The 12748-nt window shown below is 33.0% G+C and overlaps 1 long non-coding RNA gene across 2 annotated transcripts; it reads right to left on the bottom strand.

Annotated features, from left to right (window-relative positions):
- Positions 1–444: 444 nt before the first annotated feature.
- On the bottom strand, positions 445–10934 carry LOC107845730. 2 transcript variants are annotated; one of them, XR_001666965.2, is made up of 5 exons: positions 10576–10934; positions 9023–9102; positions 8270–8384; positions 7173–7206; positions 445–688 (listed from the first exon to the last, which is right to left on the bottom strand). It is a non-coding gene; the product is annotated as an uncharacterized LOC107845730 (long non-coding RNA). The 2 variants fall into 2 exon arrangements; XR_001666964.2 differs by lacking the exon at positions 9023–9102 and having other exon boundaries at positions 10576–10860.
- Positions 10935–12748: the final 1814 nt, after the last annotated feature.

Here is a 12748-nt window from a genome sequence, read left to right as displayed (position 1 = left end):
CAATGGTTTATGCGACAGTTTCAAAAATCGTTGCCATAGATCTACCTATAGCAACAAATATTTTTTCTTCTATTGGGATGCTTCGTTTTATCTATAGCAACGGTTACAAACCATTGTTGTCGAATCTATTGCAACGCATATAAATCATTGCAATAAATCCTATTGCCATAATGTTATTATTCTATTGCAATGATTTTCAACTGCCTATTGCAACTATTTTAGAAACTTATGCAATGGTTTGTTGGTCTCTTGCAATGACTTTTGACTATCTATTACTACTATTTTGAATATATATTGCAATGGTTTACTGATCTATCAAATTATCTTTGCTACTTTTTGCAAATAGTTCAAATACCATTTGCAATGGTTTAGATGAAATAGTCACCACTGCTATAAATTAGTATTTATATACATATATAATAAATTATAATACAAAAAATTCTATACACATCACAAACCAAATGATTCATTAATAATTATACTCCAAGATATACAACAAGCTAGTAATCCAAATTCAAATGATTAGTTAAATTTTTACATAGTATGAAGATCGAATCGCAATAAGTTTTCAGAAATTCAATATCGAAATGTTCGATATTAGAGCATTTATCAACAATCCAAAAATCTTCTTAAGTAAGGTCAATGTCTTCATCACTTCTTTCTTCATCTGTTTCTTTATTTTGGACACCTATAAAAAGAAAATAAATAACCTCAATTAGCACTTAATAGACAACATAATCAAGCCTATAGGCAAGTTAAGAACCGTAGTTGACCGGCTTCAATATTTAGCTGATAAAATTGATTGCATAAGATATTACTTCTTCTTCCAGTCGCTTCTTCTGTCGAATATCTTTTTCGAACAAGCTTTGGAGGTTTAGAATATTAGAATTTCGACTCGCTAACTACAGTACACATTGATCAATCATACACATCAGCTCAACTCTGAATCCCAGAGAATTTAAGCAATTCTATTTGAAACATTAATATTCAATATTGAAACATTAATATTCAATAAAGAGCATACCCCTGGTTTAAGCATATGAAAAGAAACAAAGAATCAACAAGCAGTATCTTATTTTCTCCCTTAGAAGTAAAACCCAGTTTATGTTTTGAAATACATGCTTAAAAAGAAGGTTATAGACGAATACTTTTTCCTATTTTGATAACCGTGGTGTTCGGATCAGCTTTCCTGCACTTCAACTAAATTCACGAAACGTTCTATCAAATTTCAGGCAGCAACCACAATTTAAAAAAGAAAGGAAGCACCGTCTATTTTTTTACTTGGTGGATATTAGTCTAGCTTCAAACCTGTCAATACGGAGATACAAGGCATATAACCTAGCTACTTCTTTCAACTAAAGAGCTCAATGCTGCAAGTTCCAACTATAGTATTTCTTTCTAAAGGAACTGACCCTTTACGAAGTACAACCTTAATATTTGACCTATTTCAACTATAGATTAGATGCTACTTCTTTGAATTATTTTACTTCCTCCTGAAGAAACCGACTCATTCTGAAGTACAACCTTGATACTTGTTTCAAGCTATGTCAAGGATAGTCGTCATCACTAATACAACAACAAGAGTAATAATTAAGATTATGATGATAACAAATAGGAAAAGAATAGTGTTACAACATCTGTGATACATGTCTCATCAGTTCTGGAATTATTTATGGGTTTCTATTGATTAAGGCACTTCTCCTTCAGCTTTTTAACTGACTCCATATATCCCACCCGACATTTCATTTTCTCCTCCCGCAAGTAAAGAAGAAGCGTTGTTCCACAATAGTTGGAACATAATTCCAGAAATCATTTTAGATCCGATTCAACAACCATAAAATGCTCACCAAGCAATAGCATAAATCTAGAAAAATAATATAACTTGGACAAACTTCTCTTAATCTCCTGAGTTGGTAAATATACAGCTTCCTTTCCAAGTTTCTATTGATTGATACAAGCTTTCAAACAAAAGATAGAAAAATTCTACTTTCTCACAAACCTGCAGATATGAAAAAAATTAATGAATGTCTTTTAACTAAAGATTTCTTATGTTTATCCTTTTCTTATAGGAATGTCTATAACAAAAAAAACATTTCCCTTTAGTACTATTTTTTCTCCATTCCCTAGTAGAGGTGGTGACAAAGTCTCAAGTTCATGAGATGATCTATATAATAATATAATTTGCTATTCCAAACCAGATAGGTACAAAGAATTAATGGCCCATTTGGTACGAGGGATCACTAATCTGAGGATTAATATTAGGATGAGTTTATCCCATGTTTAGTTGCGGTAAAATAGTGGGATTAACTTATTACAAGATTGTAGTGTTATTTTTATTACACATGAGTGTAGGACAACAATCCTGAAATAACTTGTTTCCCAACAAAATGAACCCTAGGTACTAGATTGCTACAACAACTAGAGCATAGTTAACAAGGAAACACTTTTCCTGCTGGAAATTTCAAGTATATTATTCAACATGTATTCCAGATTACAAATTCTTAATAGATGTACAAAATCACCATGATAAGTTGAATTAGTTTGGTATAAAGTGTAAACTTTGTGTGCGGTTAAGTATTTACACTGAAAACAGCCTGGAAAACTGTTGTTGGCTGACAAACGTTTTTTGTAGTTTTTGATCAATCTAATATTAAGTGGCAATGAAATCTACTAGTCCAAAAATTACTAATACACTATTATTGATCAAAAATGTTATATTTCTTCAGTAATACATCACTAAAGTAAATGGAAATATTTACATTAAAAGTCCATTAAAGAAATATTAAGCGGTTAAATAACCCTATAGCCCCAGCCCCCCAAGCCTACTATCTTGTGGAACAATGTTTAGTGATGTGGGAGGTGGCCTATAATTATGGAAACCATATGATAGAACCATTATCTAGCCAATAACACTTTGTAGAGTTCTTACAATAATTAACTTGCATAGAGTAAAGCAAAAGTGTTATTCCACAATAGTTGAAACATAATTGCAGTAGGCACAACATTGAATAAAAGGGCAGCCTGGTGCACTAAAGTTACCACTATAAGCGGTGTCCAGGGAAGGGCCCCACCACAAGGTTGTATCGTACGCAGTGTTACCTTGCATTTCTGCTAGAGGCTATTTGCAAGGCTTGAACCCGTGACCTCTTGGTCACATGGCAACAACTTTACCAGTTACTCCAATTACTCCTAGTCAAATTCCATCAACATATAACTCAATTCATATTCTGTTGTGGTTACTTGGAATTCTTTGAAGAAAATCATCAATATCACCAGCCCTAATGAATCATCATTAATGTTGGAGATGTTTGGTAAATGAACAAACCCACAATCCAATTCACAAAACCTAAATGCAAAGTAAACTAAAAGAAATCTAAAATTAATCAAAAATAGTCAAACTCACGCCAACAGTTTTAGAATAAAGGCACCTCAAATCCAAAAAGATAAGCAAAATGGAGAATAACACTACCAATTTTGGAATCTAATAAATTCCAAAAAGCCAGAATAACAGAAGATTAGAAGCGCATCAGCCATTGTTATTTCTGAGACCAATTACTTGAGCTAAATTTGATCGATTTCTGAAGAGAGAGTAATTTGAGAACACTAGGATTTGGACCTGCAACCTCTATGGTTCTAAACCACTTTAAACACTAGGCCACACCCTTAGATGTGGTTCAGGCACAATATTAAACACGAGAAAATGGAAAAACAACTAAATAAATCACTGAATAAATAAAATAAAAGAGAATGAAAGCAGTAACTTGTTGAATGGAATAATAGTAGGACCAAATGTATCCCTTTCCTCTTTGAAAGATGTTGAAAAACCTCCAGCTACAAGTATAACCTAGTGAATCTGATATATGTGACAATCGATGGGCTGCTACTGATAGACTAGATAGATTTCTCTGCAACTCTAGACTACATCAATTCAGATAGACATAAAGAAAAAACAAATTGATTAATATATAAAATGCATACTACTATAATAAAAGTGAAAAAATAGTTAGGGTGAACAAACCAACCAAGAGTCAATGAACCGCTTGTACCGAAGAGAAGGATTTCTAAGTGTTTGGCACTATTGCTATTTTATGGGTAAAGAGAGTGTTTTCTGGGGGTATATTGAAAATTAGGGCAAACAAATAACAGGCTGTTTGGATGGTGGTTTGCCATGGTTTCATAATGTATGGTATGGTACAGTATGGTATGGTATAGTATCATATTTGGATGGACTGGATTGTTCATTGCGGTTTAATAATAGATTTTTTGTTTGGTTTGATGGTATGGTACGGTATGATAATAGATAAATTTACTAAAATGCCCCTAATTGTAATACATTTGAGATATCAACTCTTTTATCCATATCAGTGTTAGCGTAACCAGATGTCCTTTCTTTCTTGATGCTTCTCATAGCTACCCGATGATCCTTTTAAGACGCCAAATTCACAAGGGTATTTGCTAAACAAAGGTTTGACGAACGCAAACTAATGCAATTGGGAAGTACTTCCCAATCAATAAAACAATTGGTATACATGTATGTAAATTAGAGTTCAAAAATCACTTCCCATGTATATGCTTTTTGTGCATTCACTCTGTTTCCCTCCATTTCAATTTTTTTTTGATTGAATTAAGTTTTTATTGGCATTAAAAACTACTACTACTAAATAACTGTGATCATTTTTCTCACTCTTTGAATTTTTATATTGCTAACAGGAAGTCTTGCAATCTTCGATCTTGTTAACAAATGAGTAGTCTTAGCATGTATTTTATTGATAAGGATAAAATAGGATTAATGAAAATTATATAAGGGTATAGTTGGAAAAGAAAAATGAAAACCATGGCACACCACCAATTTGGTGGTTCAATAAATTGTTTCATTCCATGGTTATCAAACCATGGAATAGTAGCATACCATACCACCATTTTTAGAAAATCATGGAAACAAACATGGTTCCCATTGTAACCATACCATATCATACCATGGAAAACCACAATCCAAACAGGCTGTAAGGAGGGATTTAATGAATCATAGCAATTGAAGTGCAATCATTGTCCATAATAGTCTATTGCAATGAGTAAATATAAACCATTGCTTTAGAAGGCCTATGGAAATAAGAATTACGATGTGATAATGATTGTTTGGTCATATGTAACAGTATCTTATGCAATGGTTCTAGCCATTATGATAGATGGTCTATGGCAACACTTTTAGAATCATTGTTATCAAGATTATTGTCATAGGGGTAATTTCCAATAGTGTATCATGCCTTATTTATTCGGTTAGGACCTCATTCTAGTATATCTTGGTCCTTTATATTTTAGTATGATGTAGCATCTATCACTTTAGGATGTGAAATTAAATTGCAGAACCTTGGATTCGTCTGTTTTAATTAAGATATACAAATGGTTATTTAAAAGTGTTCTATTTACGATTTAGGGTTAACATATCTTTATTTCTATTATAGATTGTGAATTTTGGAACCACTTTTGCATTGGTTATGATATGGGTTGAGTTTTAATTTTACAGTTGGGTATAGTAACTATAAGTACTGGTTTGAGTCTGAAATCTAATTATGATGATTTCAGAGTTTTGGTACTTATTACTGTTGTTCTGGGGATTGTGGTTCTTTTGAGTTTCATTACAAGTCTGGCATCTAATAATGAGTTGTGTTGTATGTCATGTATGTGGCCTCTCGATATTACCTACTATTTTTTGTTCAATAGGCCTCTTGTTATTATCTACCACTACCGGCTCGAGCCTGGCATTTGGCCTCTTGTTACTACCTATTGGTGATGGTTCAAGCTCGATGCATATTTTGATGGCTAGTATGATTTTACTATGCTTGAACGTAATCATTCTTGTTTTGGATCGTTTTGAGGGCTGTTCTAGATGGATGCACCACAAGACCTCTCGCGGATGCTTACCTAAGCTACGGAACTCAATTGTTGGGCGCCTTAACTAAAGGAGCTAAACCGGAGGATCTCATTCCACCTTATCCTTCGCTGAATCTTTCCTTTGTCGGTTAATTTAGTTATGGATTATTTACACTTTTCTTTAAAATTACTTCTTGTGTGTCCCACCAACTTATGAGGGCATGGTTGGGTTAATTATCTCTTTTAGTGTGCCTAGTGGTCTTATAAGGGCGCAGTTAGGTTATGTTTAATTTGCATTTTGTTACTGTGTTATTTTTCTTTTTGTATAACTTACATTTATTTCTATTATTGCATTTGCATAGATCGATAGTTGTTTACCTTTATATCTCTATTTACTACTGACTTAGATTACACCTCGCACTTTACACTATAAGAAAAATAGTTATTAACGAAGGAAAATCTGGTCCCTAAAAGCCTATTTTAGGTCCTTAAAAGTCAATAGCGACCAGAAAAATTCGATCGCCGCCTGTTCTTACAGGCTTTGCCACTAAAAGTTAATAGCGACGAGCTTTTTTTACTGGTCCATAAAGGTTTTCAACGACTAGCACAAATTCGATCCCTAAAAATGTTTTGGTGACCAATTTTCTGGTCCTTAATTAAATATCACATGTATGTTCTTTTGGTCCCTATAGACCTTTAGCGACCATTATCTGCTGGTACAAAGAAATTCATAATCCCTGGACTATGTTTTATAGACCATAAATTATGGTTCCTAACTAAATATATAATTTTCTTTGTCCAGTTTCTTAAAATTTTTATAAAATACAATATAGAGAACGAGATGCATATAAAAATATATAAAGAAAACTTTTGGATATATTACAAACAAATGTATTTACACTTCAATTATCGTATAGCCATGATGTAAATATCATAGAACTGGTTACATAATCCCAAATCTAACATTCTTAGCTTGTATTGTAAAGTTTCAGCAATGACGATAATCAACTTTGAATAGCCTATATGAAATCTTCAAAACTTGTATCTTAAAAACATCAAAACCTATAATTGAGAGAGTTTTCACAAGTAATTAGCTTATGGAATGATCTAGTTTAGTACTTTAGAACAATTCATCAATATAAAGAGGACTTCTCCTAGAAATAAACATCATAAACATCACACGCACAAAGAAACCTACAATATGATACGAAAATAAATATCAACGCACAAAGAAACCACAATCTCACACAAAAATAAATATCACATGCATAAAAAAACCACAACCTCACATGATTACTAACCTTCAAAATTGCTCTTTTGATGGGCAGTTGCATACTGTAAAAAAAATGATAAGCATGATAAAAATGTCAACAAAAAGAACACTTAAACAAATTCTAAGGACAAGGACACACTAAATAATCCTATACATTCAATTAAATTTTAAGAGAGGTGTGGGGAATTGATACTAAGAGTGGGGAAATAAGTTAGGATCTCTCAAGATAGTAAGGTCTAAGAGTGGGGAAATGAGTGAGGCAGTAATGACCAAAATATTGCAGCAGTATCTCTTGAGAAAGAAAAACTGCTTGCTTAAGTATCCGAATATGTTCTGAAGCACCAATATAATACACACACAAAACACCAAGACAAAAATATTAATGACTCAACTTACAGTTTGTATTTTACTGACTCTACTGCACAACAGAACAATGAAAATATTCAAACTACAAATCTAATAAAATGGTGACAATGTTCCGACAAAAAAAAATATGAGATGAAACTGTTCAAACCATATATATATCCTTCAAATAGAATTTGAAACAATGATATACACAAAGTTCTAATCTGTGCTAAGACTTGAGATCGTTATTTTCATAAAATATAAGTAACACAGTAGAAAAAATCTTTTTTTAAAAAACAAAAAAGGCATAAGTGTAAGCTTAACAAAGGATCGTAACTTTTTTCTAACACTTATTTGACGTTAATGAGAACTTCTATAATTTAAAACAGAGACACATATATGGTAAACTATGGAAATAGGTTGCCTGGTAGATAATGGTGGAAATTTAGATGAACCTCTTGATCAATTAAATACATAGACACAAAGCGATAGTTGATTTGGTCAGGACTATGAGAGAAAGGATAGGTGAATTTTGTACTAAATGTATTGAGCGAAATGTAGGATAGAGAGACTGACTGAATCCATCGAAAAACTAAGGGAATCGCAAAAGTATTTGGAGGCTGATAAAAAGAGATGTGTACTACGAGACCACCAAGACTGATAGATATTCCGAACAAAAGGAGAAAGTTTTCTTATAGGATCCACCCTCCCAACAACAAAAAAAAATCCTTGTTGTGAAAATAATGTAATTAAGAAGACACCAAATTTGAAAAAACTTACTTGTTTCAACTTCTTTGATGCATTGCTTAACTTGGTTAGTAGATGGAGGACTAGAATATGAACTTGAATACAGTCACCTACTCAAAGCAGAACTCCAGTTCAATAATTCACAATACTGGAAAATAGTCGTAAAAACATAAGTCATCCACCAATACATAAGAAAGAAAATACAAAAAAATTAAGGGCCAAAAATCTAGAAAATGGAAATAATACAAAGCAAGGCACAGAACAATGACACACATAGAAAAGAAGAAGAAAAAAACAATTATAAACAACAACAAAAGCAACAAAAATACCAACCAAAAATAAGTAGACCAAAATCTCCACAAGCTATACCAAATTTACAAGGTGATACCATTCAAATCAACAGGAGCAAAATTTTAAAAAAAAATCCATTTGAGGTGCTTGATCTGTAGGACTCTTCAGGTATTCACTTAAGTTCTCCCAATCCCTGTATCCCTCCTAGTTTGGCTGATTTTAATGTTCCTGGTAGATATGAGAAGAAGGTGCTAAAGTCTTATCCCATCCCCCCTAATACCCATGATTATATTAGTGCTGAATCTATTAGTGGTTTAAAGGGAATTAAGGGGTGTTCTAAACATAATATAAAAAGAAATATTGGGATTGAACACAATGTTTCTGATGGAATGGTTTCTAGTTGTAAGTATGCTGCAGTTTTATCTTATCATAGTGATAAATGGTGTGATCTTGTTAAAAATAAAAAGGAGGAAAACAGAGGGATGTATAAGTAACCTCTCTTATAAATGTTGATGACCTTGGAAATACTTCCCAGGAAGGGAATGTGAGGGTGTTTTCTCCTTCTTCAACTGATCCTATAAGTAGAAAGAAAGGGAAACACAAAAAAAAACTAGGTAAGCTTGTAAAATAAGCGGCTAAGAAGAAAGACAGAGCTAGGAAAAGAGATAAACATCTCAAAGGACAAAAGAAGTTTGGTCTGATTGCTGAACAAACTGATGAACACTTTCCCGCTTTGTCAAAATCTATTAGAAAGCTGGCAAATTCCAAGGATAATTGCACTGAGAAAAAAGTTTCTTTTTCTCTTGAGAAAGATGAGTATAAGTTCATTTATTCAGAGGATGAAGTTGATGATGACAACCAATCTATTGATGAGGATAATGAGGAAGAAGAGGTATGTTAGGAGCTTCTCAAAGCATTTGGTCCTTCTGAAAAATTCTATTGAACACAATAAATACACGAGGCTGCAGAGAAGAATGGTTTATCTCCAAGAAGTTTTCAACAAAAAGGTCTTTACTATAAAGCGGCCACTAGTTCTACAGCTAATAGACCTTTTACAAGGTCACAAAGCAGTAGGGGTACATATTTTACATCTTTGTGATGTTTTCATTAGTATTACAGGAACATGTATCTTTACTTCGCATAATTCTATTTCCAACATATCATGTTTGAGCTAACATATCTTATCTTTCTTCTTCTAGGCTATGTTAGGATGATATATAGCATTTTACAAGATGTCTTTTGATATATAAGATTCCTGAAATGTGTATTCAAGGTCCCTTCTATCTTATCTTGAGTAGTTAAAGTTTATTGTGTGTATTTAATCCACTAGTTGAACCAACATGTTCCTTTTGACGAAACCATGCCTAGAAATATACTTTGATTTCAATACTACCCGATAATTTTGCCAAGTTTACTTGAATTGGTTCTATATCATTCTTGATCAATAAATTGTCTATAACAATCTGTCCTGTTCAGCCAAACCCAATTATTCTGTATAGAGAAAGGGAAAACAGAAACTAAACTGCTTCACACAAAATATGTTCTTCAACACAACCTTTTAAAGCCTCTTATAAGATATACCTGCCAACTAATTACATAACATAAACCTTACCATGTGAGTAGCAAAATAGTGTTCTACACATTACATTCACTATATGTCCAAACTCCATAACACTACAATTTTCCCTGATAAATCATAGTGGAGGTAGACATTTATATAACTTTGAACATGAAAGTTAAATTACATATTTTATTAGCCCTGTTTAAAAACATGGGTTTCAAAACTTTCTAGTTTTTTCCTATTGAGAGAAACTATTTAAATAAAATAATAAGAAATTGCAACTTTCCAAACACCATTATTTCCCAAGTATGCTAGTACAAATGAAATAAGAAATCTGAAATAACATAAGGAAAATCATCCCCTAAGACTAGAGCATATGCATTACTGTGAAACCTAAGATAGAGAAAAAGTAATTTAAGAAACACATAAAGCAATACTACTCCAGTGAACAATAAATGCAAGAAAAACATAAAGAACAAGATCCAACCTCAAAGAGAAAGAAGACTGACGGATACTCCTGCAACGATAGACTTTGACAAAGAGATGTTCTATCGAGAGAACTTGAAGAGTAGTTCAATTAAGAGAACTGAATTAGGGAAAATCGGGACTGATGGAGAAAATTGAGAGTTTTTAACTTCAGAATTTTTAATTCAGAATATATGGTTTCTTTTGATGCTTTAGAAGTTTTACATAGAATTCTATTTTTTTAAAATATTTCAGTATTACATTGGCGTACTTTCTCCCACTCAAAAACTCTCAATTATAATTAAGGACCAGTTACTAAATTATTTAGGACAAGATTTAATACCTTCACAATAGAGTACTAAATTAAGGACCGGATTATTATCTTTTCTTAATATATATATTTTAAGAGACAAAATTAATAACTCATCCACAAATGTTGGTCTTAAATAAGGCTTCTTCTTGTAGTGTTAGTTATACTTTTACTATATTTAGATCAATCGGTCGATGATTCCTAATGAGTACCTATTGCTTTGGTAATCATACTACACTTTTGCATCTTTACCCTAATGTAGATCCAGGTACTAGTAACCCACATTGACATGATTCCTATTTTCCAGTATGAATTTAGAGTAGGGTGAACTTGTTGTCATTCGAGGCTGATCCTTCTCTATCTACCTAGCTTGAAATCATCCCAAGAATGTTAGAAACTTACTTTGAAAGATCAATCCACTTTTATACACGTGAAATTTTTAAGATTTTCAATTTTTTTAAATGGAAAATTGAATAAGCTTTCCATCAATACCCATTTTTTCAAAATCCGGTATCGGGGTAGAAAGTTATGGCTGAAATATTGAAAGTAGTCAAACTGCCCAGGTACGATGGTGAAGGCTGATGGACCATCGAGCTAGCGATGGACCGTCGCCCAAACTATCACAGCGGAGGCAGTGAGACCACATTCTGCCTAAGGGCGATGGCTTAGGCTGATGGACCATCAAGCTAGCAACGGACCATCACCCAACCCATCGTAGAAGAGGCAGTGAATCGCTATTATGCCTAGGTGCGACGGTCAGGACCGACGGACCGTCGACCCAATGATGGACCATCACACCCATCGTCACATATTTTGTTCAGCTATTTTAAGTCATTTTAAAAAGGAGTTTTTTAGTCTTTTACCACCCTTTTTAATACCTAATAATATCAGATCAAGGATCATAAGTTCATTATCCATCAATAACATCAAATTAGGGTTTTCTCTCAAAGATAATCCCCAATAACAAGATCCGAATCATTCTTTAAGAAACTAAGAGATTCAAGTTTTTCAAGTCCGAGGACTTCAAGAAACTCACAATCAAAGTATGTCATGTGTTGATTCATGGGTCTCTTTCACCCATGAAGCTCAAGAATCTATTTTTAAAATCCAAGATTTGTATATTTATGAATGTTCATGATTTGATTGAATTGAAAAATTGATGTTCATATTGTTGGTTGGTTTCGTTCCATGTTATAGACTATTAATTACAAGAATTGATTCTAATATATGATGATTTACGTGATATTCATGATAAACCCTTTAATTTACAAGTTGGTTTATGTATCCATGATTATTAGAGGTGTTGATAATAGTATAACCAAAGTATGCTCCCCATGTGTTTGATTAAATGCCTATGTGAAGGAAAAGTGTCATACTAGTGTGATAATATGAAATCCCCATTCATGTACAAGTTATGTATGCCAAATGTTTGATGAAATGTCTTAGCCAATGGATTCTGTATTTTTGATATTGGTCATGTATTCAAGAAAGTCATGTCTTGTCAGTTTCCCTCTATCGAGTCTTGGGGGTACTTGTACCTGAATAATATAGCTGTGTGTCTTGAGCCAGTGTCATGTTTTCACGATATCCTCAGTTAAGCCATAATCCATAAAACTCTGTCAGTCATGTGACTTAGGAAAGCTTAGAAATCTAGTAATCTTAGAAATGTCAGACAATTATCAGAGCTTAGTAGCATTTCATCAGTCCACGAAAATTCAATTAAGTCAGTCTAGTCAGCTCAGTTAATCATGTTCAGTGTCTATTCAGATGGGGGTGGAAATTAGCACCGAGCGAACCCAAGGATGGGAACCCACCTATTATATGAGGGTGTAATTCTTAGAAGCAATCCTTGCATTCCGTAACTATGTAGACAGTGTAGGTTGAG

This window comes from Capsicum annuum, chromosome 10 (assembly GCF_002878395.1).
Source record: "Capsicum annuum cultivar UCD-10X-F1 chromosome 10, UCD10Xv1.1, whole genome shotgun sequence".
Lineage (NCBI taxonomy): Eukaryota > Viridiplantae > Streptophyta > Magnoliopsida > Solanales > Solanaceae > Capsicum > Capsicum annuum.
This window is presented reverse-complemented; position numbering and strand designations above follow the sequence as displayed.